Source organism: Marmota marmota, unplaced genomic scaffold, assembly GCF_001458135.2.
Source record: "Marmota marmota marmota unplaced genomic scaffold, marMar, whole genome shotgun sequence".
NCBI classification, from domain to species: Eukaryota; Metazoa; Chordata; class Mammalia; order Rodentia; family Sciuridae; genus Marmota; species Marmota marmota.
The window spans coordinates 694,254-712,684 of NW_026000078.1; positions in this window are offsets into that span (position 1 = coordinate 694,254).

Genomic DNA, 18,431 nt, shown 5'->3' on the forward strand with positions numbered 1-18,431 from the left:
AGATAATGTACAAGAAAATCTAAGAGAATTTTAAAATCTAAGTGAATAAGTGTGGGTAAAGGCAATGATTTTTCATAAATGACATAAAAGGTATGTTCCATGAGAGAAAAATTGGATAAGTGAAGCTGTATTAAATTAAAAATTTATACTCTGTGAAAAGATACTAAGGGAATGAAAAAACAAGCACAAATTGTGAAAAATATTTGCAAAAACACATATTAAAAAGGACTTATATCCTCAATATACAAAGAACATTTAAAATTTAACAATAAGAAAACAAACATTCCAATTAAAAAAAGAATATATGGGTAACAAATCTGAGCAGATGCCTCACTGAAGAGAATACATGGGTGGAAAAAAGAAAGGCAAGAAAAAAAAAAGAAAAAGGAAAAAAGTTCCTTGTCATATGTCATCTGAAAAATGCAAATTAGAGCAACAATTACATAACACTAAACATCTATCAAAATGACCCAAATTCAGAACACTCACAATACCAAATGTTGTGAGGATATGGAGCAATAGGAGCTCTCATGTATTGCTGGTGGAAATGCAAAATAGCACATCCAGTTTGGGAGACACTTTGTTGGATCCTTAGAAGAAGAAGTGTACTTTTGTTGTTGTTGTTGTGTGTGTGTGTGTGTGTGTGTGAGAGAGAGAGAGAGAGAGAGAGAGAGAGAGAGAGAGAGAGAGAATTTTTTTAATATTTATTTTTCAGTTTTCGGTGGACACAACATCTTTATTTTTAAAAAAATTTTATATGGTGCTGAGGATCGAACCCAGTGCCCCACGCATGCCAGGTGAGCACATTACCGCTTGAGCCACATCCCCAGCCCAAGAAGTGTACTTTTGACCATCCAATTCACTAAATAAAATATCTCCTTATTATTTCCCAAAAGAAGTTGAAAACTTAGATCCATACAATTCTGCTTCAGATTGTTTAAAGCAGTTGTATTTATAATTGCCCAAACTTGGAAGTAATCAAGACTTTCTTCAATAGGTAAATGAATAAACTATGGTACATCCATTCAATGGAATGTTATTCAGTGCAAAAAACCGAGTTGTCAACCCATGAAAAAATATGCAGAGATTTTAAGTGCATGTCATTAGATTAAAAAAATCCAATCTGAAAAATGCTCCACACTGCATGAGTCTAAATATGTAACATTCTGGAAAAGGCAAAACTGAACTGTGAAGATAGTGAAAAGATCAATATTTGCCAGGGCGTGCATGGTGGGGGAAAGAGGAGAGGGATACATAAATGGAGCATGTACTATTATTTTTTTTGGCAATTAAACTATTCTGTATGAGACTATAATGGTGAATACATAAGATATGCTTGCAAAAACCCATAGGACTATAAAGTATAAAAGGGAAATAATGACAAATTCAGAGTATCCAAGAGTAACAATATCTGTCATTGACCGACTATATACAATTTGCCAAGCAAAACAAAGTAATGTAAGAAAAGAAAAACAGTGTAAAGTAAAAATTGTTGCCTTGTATACAAGCATAGAGAAGTTAACCAACTTTGAGTTGTAATTTAGAACTAACACTACTGGGTGCCCCAACTCACATTGTTAACCATAATGCAAGGCTCCACATTTTCGTAGGTGCCTACCTTGTATGCATTTTAATGATCCATAAGGCAGCTATGTTTAAAAAATGCATTCTTATAAAAAGTAAGACTATTTATCTGCATATAAAATTCCCCATTGCTTCCTCAAAATATTTATTTCTGCCTAGAGGGTCATTTTAGAACTCGTTTTCTGCTTCTCATTTTCTTTGCAAATCTGCATGTCATTTGGTTAACAAATCAATCTCCTAAAAGATCTAAAATCTCTGAGAATAGAGAAAATTAAAACTCTTGGGTCATATTGAAATATTTCAGTCACACATCTGGAAAAATAACAGCAAAGATCCATAGTAAACTTTTGCACATTTAAATTTTTTTTTTAATTCTCCAAAGGTGCTCACATCAAGATGATTCAAGTTTTGAAACATAATACAGACTCTTAAAGAAAGTCCTGTGTCACCAGAGGATGCTCACTAGGCATAAGAGAATGGAAGTTGAGCAACACGAGAACACTGTGCTGTGGTTTGAACTGGGGAAAGAGCTGCATTACACAATGGTGCAGGGATATCAGCTTATTGTTTGGAATATTCTTTTGGTAAATAAAGACTCTCAATGTACCAGCCCTCAAGGATTTTCATTAGACAGCCCTGCCCCAGGGAGCTACAGATCTACACTTATAATAAAAGGAATGAAAAAATTTTTTTTTCATCAAAAAATATGTAAAAACAATATATATATGTGTGTATACACACACACACATACACACACACACACATATCTTCCCCCCAATATAAACTATGGACTTTAGTTAATATGTAAACAATGATTTACAATATGTCAAAATGCTGACAATAGGGTAACGGTGCATGTGTGCAGAGGGGCAGAGCAAATATATGAGAATCCTATTTCTTGCTCAACTTTTCTGTAAACCTGAAACTTCTCCAAAAGATAAAATCTATTAATTTAAAAAAGTAATACAAACACATCACTGTGTATAGCAGCACAATTAATAATAGCCAAATTATGGAACCAGCCTAGGAGCCCACCCACAGATGAATGGATAAAGAAAACGTGGTACATATACACAATGGAGTTTTACTCAGCCATGAGGAAGAAAAAAATTATGGCATTTGCCAGTAAATGGATGGAACAGGAGAACATCATGCTAAGTGAAATAAGCCATACTCATAAAATCAAGGGTCAGATGTTTTCTCTCATTTGCAGAAGCTGGAGTAATGAAAAAAAATAATGAAAAAATAAATGAGGGTGGGGAGTTGGATCTTAGGAAAAGAGAGGTAAGTCAGTGGAGAAGAAGGAGGATATTAAGGGGGAGAGAGGAGGGATGGGAAAATGGAAGAAATGTGGAACAAATTTGACAAAATTACACTATGTACATGTATAAATACACCACATTGAATTTAACCTGTATGTGCCAGCCTCAGCAACAGTGAGGTGCTAGCAACTCAGTGAGACTTTGTCTCTAAATAAAATACAAAATAAGGCTGGGGATGTGGTGCAGTAGTTGAGTGCCCCTGAGTTTAATCCTAGTACCCCTCAAAAATAAATAAATAAATAGATGATAGATAGATAGATAGATAGACAGATAAACAGATAAAATAAAAGGAAGACCAGTAAAGTGGAGGAAGGGGAATAGAGGGAGGAAAGAGGAAAGGGAAAGAAGAAGCACTAGGAACTGAAATGGAACAAATTAAATTCCATGCATGTATGATTATGTCAATAAACCCACTATTATGTATAACTATAATGCACTAATCAAAGCATTTAAAAAAAAACCAGGATTGTGAAAGGACACCCATTTCCCATAAGTGACATAATTTCATTTTTCTTTATAGCTGAATAAAATTCTGTATATATGACCACATTTTTATCCATTTACCCACTGACCAACACCGAGGCTGGCTCTATAGTTTCTGCAATTGAAACTGATTCACCATGTCCCTGAGGTTTTTATTTAAAGACACTGTTATGGGTTTATTATCCAGTAATTAACTCTCCTGAACTTAATTACTGTATGACTCCTATTGTGCATTTTAAAACTCATTTTCACAGTACAAATGGAAGATTGCTGGCCTGCCCTCACTTTATAGGGTTGGTTTACCTCCCTAACTGCACCAGCTAGGCTGTCTTTCTATTTTAGAATTTCTTGTAGGAGAGTTTCTGTTTTCTAAAACCTGATAATTCAGTCCAGGGATTAACTGAGATTTTTAGGCAGACTTCCCCATGGACTGGGAGCCAAAGTATAAAGTACTTTGTTTGCAAAATCAAAATTTTCAATTTGAAATTCAAATTTACATGTAAAACCATGAAAATATAAGGGGGTAGGGTGACTGAGAGGTAGAAACAAAACAGTAAAGTGAAGCAGGATTCCCCCCAAATAAGTAAATACAAGGACTTGAGAAACATGAGGACAGTGTTAAATAAGGTCCCCAAAAGGAAAAGGGAAGGGAGGAGAACAGAGAGAGGTCTGGTGATGCCAAGAAGGTGGGTCAAGCTCGCAGGGTTACATAGAGCTGAGGACCAGCCACAAGTTCATTTTACAGAGACAAGAGAAGGGATTGGAAACATTCCTACATCAAGCATGTACTCCATTCTGTGTAAAACAACCCAGACATCGTGATCATGCTGTGATGGGACTTGGATGATGGCTGGTACACAAACCGGGAGAAGAATTTACCAAGATAAAAAGAAAAAGAGGGACTGGGGTGGTGGCTCAGTGGTAGAGCGCCTGCCTAGCATGTGTGGGGCCCTGGGTTCAATTCTCAGCACAGCATATAAATAAATAAAATAAAAGGTCATTGAGAACTAAAAAATATTTAAAAAAAGAAGAAGCAGAAAGTTTATTGGAGGATGATATGCTGTAAGGGTGCAGCAGGGTCATAACAAAGACAGCTACCCACAGACTTAGAGTGGGTCTGGGCTCATATGCACTTCTGAGTTCTTTGTTCTCCTTTGGTGGGCTTTATGCTAAGTGAGGAGTAGTTCATGCTAAGTGAGGGATGATATATTCCCGTGCTTTGTCCATAATGCTTATTGCATACGTGCCAAATGCTTGTTCCTGGGTTTTATGTTAAATGCATGAGATGCTAGTAATACGTATGAGATCTTACATAAGGGATTCTCCCTTCTAGGTTACTATAGGTCAAACTTGAGTGTGCACATTCTCCTCAAGATGGTTGGGCAATCTTTTTTTAAAAAACAGGATCTTGCTGTTTATACTTCAGGGAAGTTTGCTCTTCTGAGAACTGCAAGAGGCAGGATGAAAAGGAAGTCCTTAGCCTCATATCAGTTGGGATTGAGACGGGGTGGGACCTGGCACAAGGGTCCCTAATCTATCCTGCCTCACATGTAACATGAGGAAACCAGAATTTCAAGGTTGCTGGATGCTCGACTTGTGTTTCAAAATAATCTCAGACACTTAATCCCTGATATTGAGCACTTCTTCCTATCTTATCCAACATCCTCATCCCCAGTCCATCCCAGGTCTGCGGTGCTACCATATCGAACCTCTGTTTAGATGCCAAAGACCATTAGAAACTGAATAAGGGTTTCCTCTTAAGTAAGTCAGAAACTTGGAGAGAAACTCTGAAGCTCTTGTGTTGGGGAAAGATTGCTTTATTTTTTTGTTCTCTGGACCCTGTCTTCTGAGATGGGGGAGGTGATCCTGAGCCCTATGTTTGTCTGGATGGTGAAACCCCAGGGATTTCTGTCAAACAGACTATTCCTGATTCCAGAGCAAGACCGCTGAGAGCACAAAGTTCAGCCTTTAAAACAACAACTCTCTGGACAAGTATCTCTCAACTGGGCAAATGGCTTGCATATTGGTATGAGACAAATTGTATCCATGGGATTTTGAACTTCAGAAAATACTCAGCAAAAGAAACAATAAGAGAGGTAAATATGGAGCCTACATCCTGGGAACAAATCTTTACTCCTCACACTTCAGATAGAGCCCTAATATCCAGAGTATACAAAGAACTCAAAAAATTAGACAATAAGATAACAAATAACCCAATCAACAAATGGGCCAAGGACCTGAATAGACACTTCTCAGAGGAGGACATAAAATCAATCAACAAGTACATGAAAAAATGCTCACCATCTCTAGCAGTCAGAGAAATGCAAATCAAAACCACCCTAAGATACCATCTCACTCCAGTAAGATTGGCAGCCATTATGAAGTCAAACAACAACAAGTGCTGGCGAGGATGTGGGGAAAAGGGTACACTTGTACATTGCTGGTGGGACTGCAAATTGGTGCAGCCAATTTGGAAAGCAGTATGGAGATTTCTTGGAAAGCTGGAATGGAACCACCATTTGACCCAGCTATTCCGCTTCTCGGTCTATTCCCTAAAGACCTAAAAAGAGCATGCTACAGGGACACTGCTACATCGATGTTCATAGCAGCACAATTCACAATAGCAAGACTGTGGAACCAACCTAGATGCCCTTCAATAGACGAATGGATAAAAAAAATGTGGCATTTATACACAATGGAGTATTACTCTGCATTAAAAAATGACAAAAATCATAGAATTTGCAGGGAAATGGATGGCATTAGAGCAGATTATGCTAAGAGAAGCTAGCCAATCCCTGAAAAACAAATGCCAAATGTCTTCTTTGATATAAGGAGAGTAACTAAGAACAGAGTAGGGACGAAGAGCATGAGAAGAAGATTAACAGTAAACAGGGATGAGAGGTGGGAGGGAAAGGGAGAGAGAAGGGAAATTGCATGGAAATGGAAGGAGACCCTCAGGGTTATACAAAATTACATACAAGAGGAAGTGAGGGGAAAGGGAAAAATAATACAAGGGGGAGAAATGAATGATAGTAGAGGGGGTAGAGAGAGAAGAGGGGAGGGGAAGGGAGGGGAGGGGGGATAGTAGAGGATAGGAAAGGCAGCAGAATACAACAGACACTAGTATGGCAATATGTAAATCAATGGATGTGTAACTGATGTGATTCTGCAATCTGTATACGGGGTAAAAATGGGAGTTCATAACCCACTTGAATCAAAGTGTGAAATATGATATATCAAGAACTATGTAATGTTTTGAACAACCAACAATAAAAATTAAAAAAAAAAAAAAGAAAATACATGGAAGCTGGTGGGTCCAGGGAGCTGTATTTTTGGTTTTTATTTTTTACTTTCTCCCCCTTTTTAGGAGAATTGGTAGTAGCTTATAAATTGGCCAACTTGTCAGCAGATTCCGTTGTTGTCTCTTGCAGATAGTGTCTGGCAAAATCAAGAACTGATCAAAACAAATGATTGCCAGTGACTCTGGACCCAATCTCTTGTTTCTACCCCACATCCTTTTCATTTTGCACAATTAACTTAATCAAAGTATTATTATTGTTATCATTTTTAGGTTTACAATTTTCACTTTAAAATTTTTAAATTAATTTTTAAAATTTATATATGACAGTGGAATGCTGTCATATATAATCCTGGGTAAATTATTTACACTTCTGAGTCAGTAAAATGGAAGGAAAGGAGACTTGATGTAAGAAATAAATAAGATCTGAATATAAAAACCTTAGCAAATAAGAGGCCCTCCATCAATGCCAGTGCCTTCCCCACTCCAGCTCATGGGTCTGTTGACTTCACCGGTCCTTTCTTTGTAGATAGATTTGTAAATAAGAATGTCATGAGGAAAGTTTACCTTCTGATCTGTTATGATAAAAGAGAAAGATTTGTCTTCTTAACAATGTTCAAGGAGGGTTTTTCATGTGAAGGGGCATGCTGGGCAGTGGAAAAATAATTGCATGGTACACTGTGCGTGTAGTGTCCTCAAGGACCTTCCAGCGTGGAAGATAGCACAAGGCAGGACTTGATGGGTGTTCTGCAAGTGTGTCAACAACAAACACTGGGACTGTGGAGAACAAGTAAGGCCATTTGTGGTTGGATTGAGAGTAGGATGGAAGCAACATTTACTGGGTGCCAAGTACCTACAGTGTGATGTGAGCATGAATGAAATGCCAAGGGAGTGGTGATCCTCACAGTGACCCTGAGTGGCAGGTATTTTTGAACTCATTTTGCAGGTTAGGAAACCGAGGTTCATAGAAGTTAAGGAGCTCTGAGATCAAGAATTGGTTTTATCTGACTTCTGTGATCTTTCTGTATTCCACAGTGCTTCAAGGTATTAGGGACAAACGATAATTCCAGATGTCACCATTTTTTAAAATCAGAGATGAAGGAGGTGGAAGAGGCTTCTCTCTCTTGCAAGAAGAGAAAAACACAAAGAAAGTTCTGGAGACAAGACAACGTATTCTGACTTCTGTTTACATGATCTTAGCAAGGCACCAGTACCATGAAGCAGACTATTGAACAATTGGTTATATGGCACCACGTGGATGGTTTAAAAATAATCTAGGGCTGATGTGGAAATGCCACTGGTTAACTTAAAAGAAATCGACAGGATTTCTGCTTGGCACAGCCACCTGAGAGCTAAATCACAGTTCTGGCTTCACCGTTGACTAACTGTGGTTCCAAGACCCCAGGAAGAGTGATTGTCTTTACAATCCTTTAAAAGCCTACAAATGAAAGGTTGTTTTGTTTTTAAAGGAATCTCCTTGAATTTTCTCCTTGTTGTTCTGTTCAGAATTCAGGGACACAGAGTTGCTGGACACTTTGGAGCCTCTCCAGGAATGCTAACCTTCTCTGAAGGAGGTTGTTCTGAAGAGGGGAAATGCTTGCTTTTCAAAAATACCTCCTGAGGGAGGTCATCAGCTGCCTTGTCTTTGCAGAGTCAGGGAAATTTCATCCCCAGATAAGGGTTTTGAGAATAGTTGGCTGTGATTGCCTGAAAGACTCCACAAGGACAAATGTCCAGAACATGGTCACCTCCATTACCCAGGGCCAAGGTCTGTTTGTTTATGCCTCTTGTAGCTTTTCCTGCACCCCTGTCCTATCCTTCCAATCTTATATCCTTTTATGAGTCTGGAAAGAATCACAGCTGGAAGTACACATGGATCAATCTATAGGGAATCAACCAATATGTAGTGTAATTTTTCTTTCAATCAATAATTAATTCTGGGGAGGGGAGGGGGGATAGTAGAGGATAGGAAAGGCAGCAGAATACAACAGACACTAGTATGGCAATATGTAAATCAATGGATGTGTAACTGATATGATTCTGCAATTTGTATGTGGGGTAAAAATGGGAGTTCATAACCCACTTGAATCAAAGTGTGAAATATGATATATCAAGAACTATGTAATGTTTTGAACAACCAACAATAAAAAAAATTAAAAAAATAAACTAAAAAAATAATTAATTCTTTCATTCATTCTTCTGAGTAGAATTTTTTATTGTTAAGACACTTGTTACAGAACATCAATGTTTTTCTAAGTGGAATTCATGGAGAAGATGATGGCTTTTTATTCTGTTCTTCTAAAGGCACATGAAAGCAGGTTTTCTAAAGTTAACAATTTTGACAAATGGTATTTTTACCTCCAATCAGGTGGTTAGAATCCACTGCCATGGAAATATCTGACTTTAAAGGTAAACAGTTTTTACACTTTTACTCTCAAGGCCTTAGAAAAATAAAAAAAAGAACAATTAAGAGGATGTAAACAAATAGATAACTAATGTTTCAGGGCCAGGCAGGCAGCTGGAATCCACTTCCATCCAGCATCCAACTAGAATTGGGGTCCTTTTTCTGGTAAAAGCACCCTTCTACAGTTGTGGCTTGGGCTATGGGTTGGTTTGAAGATGCAATTCATCTGGTTCTCTCTCTCTCTCTCTCTCTCTCTCTCTCTCTCTCCCCCTCCCTCCCTCCTTCCATATCTCTGTCAGTGAAAGGATAGCATCATGTGGTGCTTGTATATCAGTAAGAATTTTGTCCTTAATTTTGAACCTAATACATCCTCAGGGAGAGTGGTGATATAAAGACTGTAAAGAGAATGTGTCAAGAACTTTATCATTAATGACATATCATGTTGAAAGAGAGCATTCGCTTTTATCCTGAAGGGATATAAGGGAGATTTCATACTTATTTATCAAATTAAATGACAGCCAGATTTCCAGGGTAAAAGAGAAGTGACAGTACAGTGAGCAGACCCCAGGCAAATGTGCAATACAGTTCATGTTGCTATTTGATGACCCCGTGCTCCTCGTTTATGCCTTTCTCTCTCCCGCTGGTTGACAGTATCATCAACACCCCAAACTCATCTCTCTCTCCTCTTTTTTTTTTTAAATCAAATCTCCAGAAATGATTTGAAACAATTCCCTCTAGAGAATGAAAGTGACTTAATTTGATATTTAATTGGATTTTGAGCATGATCTGGGAGCTGATTGAGAGGGTCTTTAAGGGACGAAATCTTTCTGGAGACCCTGGAATCCAGTGATGTAGCTGACCTAACTTACCCCTCTTTGACTTCTCCGTCAAATCTGGCATAATAACACTTTTTTTTTTTTAAACGAAGCCCTCTCTTGCCTTGGATTTTGTCACTGTGCTTTCTCGCTTCTTCCAAAGTGTCTCAGATTCCTTTGATAGGACATTCACTTAAAAATCTCTAAATTGCTGGGCGCGGTGACACACACTTGTAATCCCAGCGGCTCGGGAGGCTGAGGCAGGAGGATCACAAATTCAAAGTCAGCCGCAGCAAAAGTGAGGTGCTAAGAAACTGTGAGACCCTGTCTCTAAATAAAATACAATATAGGGCTGAGGATGTGGCTCAGTGGTTGAGTGTCTCTAGGTTCAATTTCTGGTACCAAATAAATAAATAAATAATAAAAATAAAAAGGTCCCCAAACCCTCTAAGTCATTTTTTCCCCCCTCAGGGATTTACTCAGAGAGACCTTTCTTTCTCTAAATGCTTCCTTTAGGTTGCCTTGTTCATTTTCAAGGCCTTAAGAACCATCTTTAGGCAGTTATCTTCTAAATTTTTATATCCATTCCTCTGAGCTCCAGATTCATCCAAATGCTCACTTGATGCCCAACTTAAGATCTGCTTCCTTATCTCCACAAATGGTGCCACCATCTGCCCGGTTCAATACTGAGGCTAGAAATGTGAGAAGCATCTTGCCTTCTTCACTTTCCCTCCCCTCCTGTGTCCTCTGCTTCAAGTCCTATCATTTCTTCCACCAAAATATATCTGAATTCCACCAGCTTCTCTAACTCCATTGCCACCATCGTGATTTATGCCACTACTGACTCTCCACCAGGCCCTCTGACAGCTCCTTGACTAATATCTCTGCCTCCACCTTTGCTCTATTTCGTGCTCCACTGATAAACCCACAGGGTAGTGAATAAAAGTGAATACTCTGGAATGGTATGACCTGGGTTTGAATCCTGGCTCTGCCACTTACTAATCATGAGAATTGAGGCATGTTTATATCTTCTGTTCTGTGATTGCTTTGTCTATAAAATGATGACAATAATAACATCTACCTAACAGAATTATTATGATGATTAGATGTTGTTGTTTTTTATTAAAATGTTTTTTAAATGAGTAGAAGTGTGTCTGGCAGAAAACTCTTTGTTAACATATAAATAAAATCATGCTACTGCATGCTTGAAATCTTTCTACATACTTGTTATAAAATTCAAGATCCAAACCTGACCCTCTAGGCCTCATGAATCCTGCCTACCTTTCCCCACCCCTAGGTCCCTCCTCTGTCTCCCTCACTGTGCTCCAGACTCGAAGGTCTTCTCTGTTTTGGAGGTGTGCCAGGCTTTGTGCTGCCCCAGGGCTTTTCCCCTGCTGTTCCCTCCACCTAGAGTCTCTTCCAATGCCTGACTCCTTTGCCTGTTTTAGACAGCCTAGGTGACCTATCTTCTTAGCAATTCTCTCTGGCCATCTTATTTAAAGAAGGTCATTTTCTTATTCCCTACTGCTATTATATTGTTTGCTTCTTTCATATCACTCATTACAGTATTTAGGAAGTTTATTTGTTGTTTCCTGCCATCTCCACCAAAAGATAATTTATGTGAAGCCAGGGGTATGGCTACTGTGTGCATTGTTGAATCCTTAGTGCCTGACACTGTGCTTGGCACATAATACATGCTTATTAATATTTACTGAATGAATGAAATGGACACCTATTAGGCCACCTTGTCTTTCAAGTCAAGTGTAAGCCAGAATTCAAGCTCTGTATGATGTATCAGATAATATACCAACCCAAACTGCCTGGCCTGTCTTATATATCAATTTGATTAAAACAAACAATTCAGTGAGTGGTGGTCAGCCTAGGGAAGAATTCTAGACACAGAACTTGAAGCCTGGGGCCCTTGTATAGGATCTGATGCTGACCTTCTCTGTGACCTTGAAGAAACTCCTCAGAAACTGCTTTTCCTTAGAAAATGAGTGGTTGGAATAAGCAATCCCTAAGCTTCCTTCAAGCATAGCATTCTGTTTTAGATGCCATCTTTCTGCAGAGATAACATAAAATCAGTCCATCATTATTCTCATGGAGGAGATAAATTACTGAGTTTTAGGAGAATGAAAGGATCATCAGCAGGTGCTGGGACAAATTCTCCTTAGGGTATATTTTAAGTAGGTGGGAATTTGTCCATTCAACATTTATTTCTTGGCTCCTTAATGCTCCTTGGAGTTATGCCTGCTGTCACTTTGCCTAAAAGCAGCTCCTCCATCATCTTTTAGTTTTTTTTAACAGTTTAAGGAATTTTCACTACACACACACACACACACACACACACTTCTTTACCTTTAAGTTTTTGCACTTATTGACTAGAAAAATCACTCTTCCACCATATTTGGAGAAAAGAATATTCCCAGTCTCATCAGATTATGATATTGAGTTATACTTTAGTGAGAAAGGGAAGGTGTGTTTTCTACATCTTCAGCCCCACTTACGTCTAGAGCATGTGAGTGTGCTGAGTGTGCCCAGCATTCTGCCCAGAACTCTTGCAAAAGTCTCTGTTCACTTCCTCCTTCATTCATCTAAAAACATTTATGTTAAAAAACATTTTTGACTTAGCTATCCATTAATATATATAATTAATATTAATACCAAAAGGATATAATTCTTCTGTATTTTATAATATCATTGTACAGTGTTTTAGTTACATCTGGGGAAAGGGGGTTCTCAGGTTTGATAAAAAAGAAAGCTTCCATGTTTCATCTTCTATTGACCAAATTTTACCATTTCTTCAAGGACCAACTCACATACTGCCTCCACCACAAATTTTTCCTTATTTTTTGGTCAGGAGCTATGCTACCTTTCCTTTGAACTCCTGTAGCTCTTCATTCATTCATTTGTTTGGTCATTCTGTGAGTTACCATTAGGTGTTGAAGAAAATTTCTGCTCTCAAGGAGTTGATAATCTAGTGGAGGAGCTGACAAAGCTGTGTACAGATATTATGTTAGGTGAGAAGTCCCATGGAGAAAAAGAAACCATGAAAAGGTCATAGAGCATTCCAGGGTTCGGGTGGTGACTTCAAGGAGAAATAGTCTTTAATCAGAGACTTCTCAATAGTGATGGGACAGGCAGGAGGAGGAAAGGCAAGTGCAAGGTCAGTGTTTTAGTCTGTTGTGTTGCTATAACAAAATACCATATACTGGTATCCCATTACAGGGCTCTGCTCTCATGACCTAATCACTTAGAGACTCTACTTCTTAACACCGTTACATTGGGGGGTTGGGTGAAAACATGAATTTTGGGAGCACAAACATTCAAACCATAGCAGCTGGTGTGTCTGGAAAGCAGTGAGTCACAGAGTCTAAGAGGAGATGAGAGCAGATGTGCACTATGAGGCTGGGATGAGGCTAGAGTGTGGATCTTGGGGCTATTTAAGGATTTTAGCTTCTACTTAGATTAGGATGGGAGGTCATTGGAGGATTCTGAGCAGACAGGGTGTGTCATCTAGTTTATGTTTCAGGAGGATTGCTCTGCTATTGGATTGCAAAGATACTTCAGTGGATTAAGGATGGAAGCTAGAGCATTGTCAAAAGGTCAAGACCCTAGTGGTAATGGTGCAGTTGATAAGATATACCACCATTTTGAAAATGTTTTAAGAGTAGAGCTGGCGACTGCTCAGTTATGGCATATAAGAGAAAGATGAGAAAGAGGGGAGAGGAAGCAGGTTTTGGAAGAAGACTGATAAAGTTTAATTGAACACAAACAACATTTGAGATGTTTATTAAATACTCAGGCATACACGTGGAGTACACAGTTGTATTCATGAGACTGGATTATACTGGAGAAGTCCAAGCTAAAGATGTAAATTGGAAGTCATCTTTACATAGATGGAATTTAAAGACCTGGAAATAGAAAGATTTCCAAGAAACTATGCTTTAATCCTTTAATCCATGCCTCTTTTAACATGTTTCCTATATATTATTATTAGATGTAAGCTTCCTTTCACCCATTACCAGGTTAATGTCCTTCCAGGTAAGTTCTGTGCATGAATTCACACAGGGCCTCATTCAGAGCTTGGTTCCAAATAAGACCATAAAAAACAACTTTAGTTTGAATCAATATAGAACTTAGTGAAAGACTGTGATTAAGAGTTAAAATTGTGAGACGGTTAATGGCAGAGGATTTTAACAAATGAAGCTCTCAATGTTTTCTGGGAGGGCCTCTGCCAGAATGGGGCCAAGAAAAGAAACAAGGAAAGAGAAGAAATAGTATAAGGGAAGGGGACAAGAAAGGATCCCAGAGCCGGGATAATATAAAAACAAGACTTTCTCTGGTCCTATGAGATTATGCAAATGAAAGAAGAGAATCCAAACCGTGGATATGAGGTTGGGCATTGGATAGGGTGAAAAGAATTAGAGGATGATTGAGGAAGGGAAGGGTAGGGTTCAAAACAGATTCTTAAACTTAAGTCTGACTGCAGGGCAAAACTGAAGCCAGTCACCTGGGAAACCCCTTCAGAAAATTTGGGGTGCTCAGAGTAAAACCACTTCCTTCTGGAAGTTAGAGTGGGTCTTGTCCTAATTATTTGTGCTATGCCTAATTTTACTTAACATAATGTCCTCTAGATTTATCCATGTCACAACTGAAGAAATATATTTTGGAAGATTGATAATATGAGATGATGTACATAAAGTGCATATCAGGCTGTATAGCTTGAAATATGTGCTGATGTTATCTAATAATACAATGGCAATAATAATGGTAATGACGGTAATGATATTAATTTGCTCGATATCTCACAAATAGTGGTGCTGAAATTTAAATCCAGGAATTCCTGATATTTTATGAGTTAATTAATTTGCAAAAGTGACTCTTTTTATTCATTTTTAAATTAAACAAGTAGTGTACTTACATAGAGAGTTTGGTAGAGAAAAATAAGTCACTCACAGTTCTACCATTTCAATAAAATAGATATTATTATTACATGTGACTTTAGGTTTGTAAAGTTTGCCTTAAAAACATTACTGATGTTTTAATTTGCCTTCTATTTCCCAAGACTTTTAAATTTTTTTTTCAGAGTAAAGATTAATAAACTGGCTTTTCCTTTTCTTTTCCCATTGCTTAGTACATCTAATAATTCAAAATCAGAATTATTGTGGATTAGTACTGATTCAGGGAAAATAAAAATTTATAAAGAGAAAAATTTGGAAAATGTTGAAAGTTTTGGTTATGGAAATACCTTAAGCTTCATTTAGTTGAAGTAGAATATTAATTCATCAGATACAGGTGAATATAGTATTATGATGAACAGTCCATCCTTTTCCATTTGTTCTTTAATTGGAATTGTATTTTCAGAATGGATGTGGGGTGGTGTCTATCCTTTTCTTCCCTCCTATGCTCACTATCAGTGTGAGGAGTCAGTAGGACCCTTACCCAGCTCCCCCTGCCTGCCCATACCAGTGATCCCTTAGCATTGATTAGAAAATAGCTTTACCCAATTAGACTGACCTATATTCTTAAATGATAGGCAATAGAAATCCAATTAAAAATATAATTAAAATGTGACTCTGTTATCCTCTCTATCTGATGAATTCCTAAGCCCCCTAATAATATTAGAGTTTTTAGCACATCAAAGACATAAAGCATGCTCATGAGACTTTCCAGAAAGAAGCAAGAATGTAATAAGCACTATATAACTACTGCCTTAATTTTGGCTCCCATCCTTCAACATTTCTTGCTGTAGTTCTGTAAGAGTTTCCTATCTAATTATCTTGTCTGCATTTTCTGTATCCCAAATTCACCCTTCATACAGCCATCAGAGCCATCTTCTTTAAATAACGTGCATTCAATCCTATTATGCTCTAGCCCTTTCTCCTAATAGCATTTGGTGGCTCCCCATTACTCTCAGGATGGGTCTGAACCCTTTGCTACGGCATAGGAGCCCCTCATTATCCAGATTCTTCCTATTGCCCCAACCTTATGCCTTTTTGTTTCATATTATACATTCAGCCGCATCTACAACCTGAAGCTCACAAGATGCGCTGTTCATTTTTTTTAATACCTCTTTGTATTCCCCTCTGCTGGTCCTTTCTCCTAGAGGACACTTCTCCTTTTCCAGGATAACTTTTCATGCAGTAGGTTCTGGTTATGCTTCTTGATAAGGGGAGATAACTGATTTGATGTAATTTCTAAAGCTTCCTGGATGCTCTCCTATGTTCTCTAGTTCTTCTTCTTCAGGCCAGATGCAGAGGATCCAATGGGGGACTCCAGGGTCTCAGGATGGTAGGCTCACTAGACTGGGAGTCTAGTCCTGCCTTGGGCCATTTGACTAGGAACACCCAGATTGGACTACAGCAAGAGCAGGAGTAAGCCTTTATTTTAAGTCCCCCAAATCTAGGGATCATTATAATAGCGCACAATGATTAGCATGTGTCTTTTGGTGTCCCCTTTCTTCCACAGTCCACTCTGATGTGTGAATAAGACACCCTTTTTTTCAGGCCTAGATTTAGAACTGGTTTTTAAAATTTAAATTAAAAAGAGCCAGGTGTGGGCTGGGATTGTGGCTCAGTGGTAAAGGGCTTGCCTAGTACATGTGAGGCACTGGGTTTGATCCTCAGCCCCACATAAAAATAAAATAAATAATAAATTAATTTTTTTTTTTTTAAAAAGCAGGGCATGGTGGCACACATCTGTCATCCCAGTGGTTTGGAAGGCTGAGGCAGGAGACTTGCAAGTTCAAAGCCAGCCTCAGCAACTTAGTGAGGCCCTGAGCAATTTAGCAAGAATTTGTCTCAAAATAAACAAAACAAAACAATGGCTGAGGATGTGGCTCAGTGTTTGAGCCACATCCTGGGTTTAACCCACAGTATCAAATTTTAAAAATTAATTAATTAAAAAAGAATATTTGTTCCTTTTTCAAATTCATGTTCTAGTGGGCAAGAAAGAGAATCAATAGCTAATAAAACAATATAATTCATTTCTTGTGATGGTAAGTTCTGTGAAACAAGATAAAACTGGGGTGAGAAGGAGAATGAAGGGTGAGGAGTCTAATTTTATTGTAGTCAGGGAAGGCTGTTCTGAGGATACTGTATGGAGCAGGATCTGAATGAAGTAAGGGACAAGGCACATGTGTTTTGGAACTAGACAGAGGAATAGAAAGAGTTAGGGACCCAATAGACAGTAGCAGGGTTGTTTATATCAAGAATAACCATAGCATGGGGAAGAGCAAGCTGGTCAGTCTAGCAGAAGTTATTATCTGAAAGTGAGGCAAGAGGTAGGGGCAGTTAGTTCAGAGAGGTGGGGAGGAGCCCTAAAGTTCCTGGGATTTCCTTTTATGGAAAGAGGGAGTCATTGGAGGATTGTGAGCTGTTGAGTGACATTTTGAAATGATCCTTCTGGTTCATGTGAAGAGAATCGCTTGGATCTTGGATTTATGTGGGCAAACTCCCACCTGTCTCCAGTGGCTTTGGCCAGCTGAAGGCCAAACCTCTGGTTCCTCCTGAGAATGAAGCCACAGGTACATGCTGCAGCATGTCTTGTGTGACTGCTTTATTTACCTCTTGGTCTCATCTCTGACCTCATCTGATTTCCCTAATTTTTGTTTGTCTACCTTATTGATGGAAACCCTGATTGCTTCTATTTTTTGGTGAAATTTAGTTGGGAATGAGAGTGGGCGTGTTGGTGGGAGGAAAGAGGAGACTGGTTGACTCTGAGCGTGGGAGAGTAAATTCACTAGGGCTTTTGTTTTTGAGGTAAAAAGGCAGGGATTCATCATTGTGTCTAGCTAGGACTCCTAACAGCGGAAGGATGAACAGACAGAGCCCTTCCCCAAGAATGCAGACTTTTGGAGAAACAATGAGTTAAGCATGAAGTAAACAGCTGCATTGTGTCCATTCAACCATTTTTTAATTCAGCAACAATTTGTTAATGCTCATTATAAAACAGAAGTCCAGAACTCAGATTCTGCCCAGAGTCCAACAAGGGGAATCTCATCAAGTCGTATACACAGCACGGTGCAAACACTATGCAGGCAGGTGCATGTGGAGTAATAGCAGATCTAATGAAGAACTGACAGTCTGACCTAATTTAAAGATGAGATTATTACTGGGTTTTCGCATAGTTAGGAAAGGTTGACAAAGGACCTGGAAGATAAAGGGTTAGAAGGGTTTGAAAAGGAGAATAAACAGGGAGAAGATTTTAGCCTGGGAAAAACATATTGAGCAGATGCAGAAATGTTCATGGCATGTGGTGGAGGTGGTTAGGAGAAATACATGATGTGAGTAGTCAGAATCATAAGCATTGTATGTGTTACAAAGCTGCCTTCTCCTCTAGCAGAGCTGTAGGTGGGAGGAGATGGATAGTGGAGGGACCAGATTGCAGAGGATCTTGCCTAACGCCAGGACAAACCTTGGATCTTCAGTTGCCTTTGAACAGATATAAATGGAGACCTCTTCCCCATTGTCTGTTTCTGCCTCATAAAACCTTAACACATTGTTGAAGCCAGCTTCTTCAGT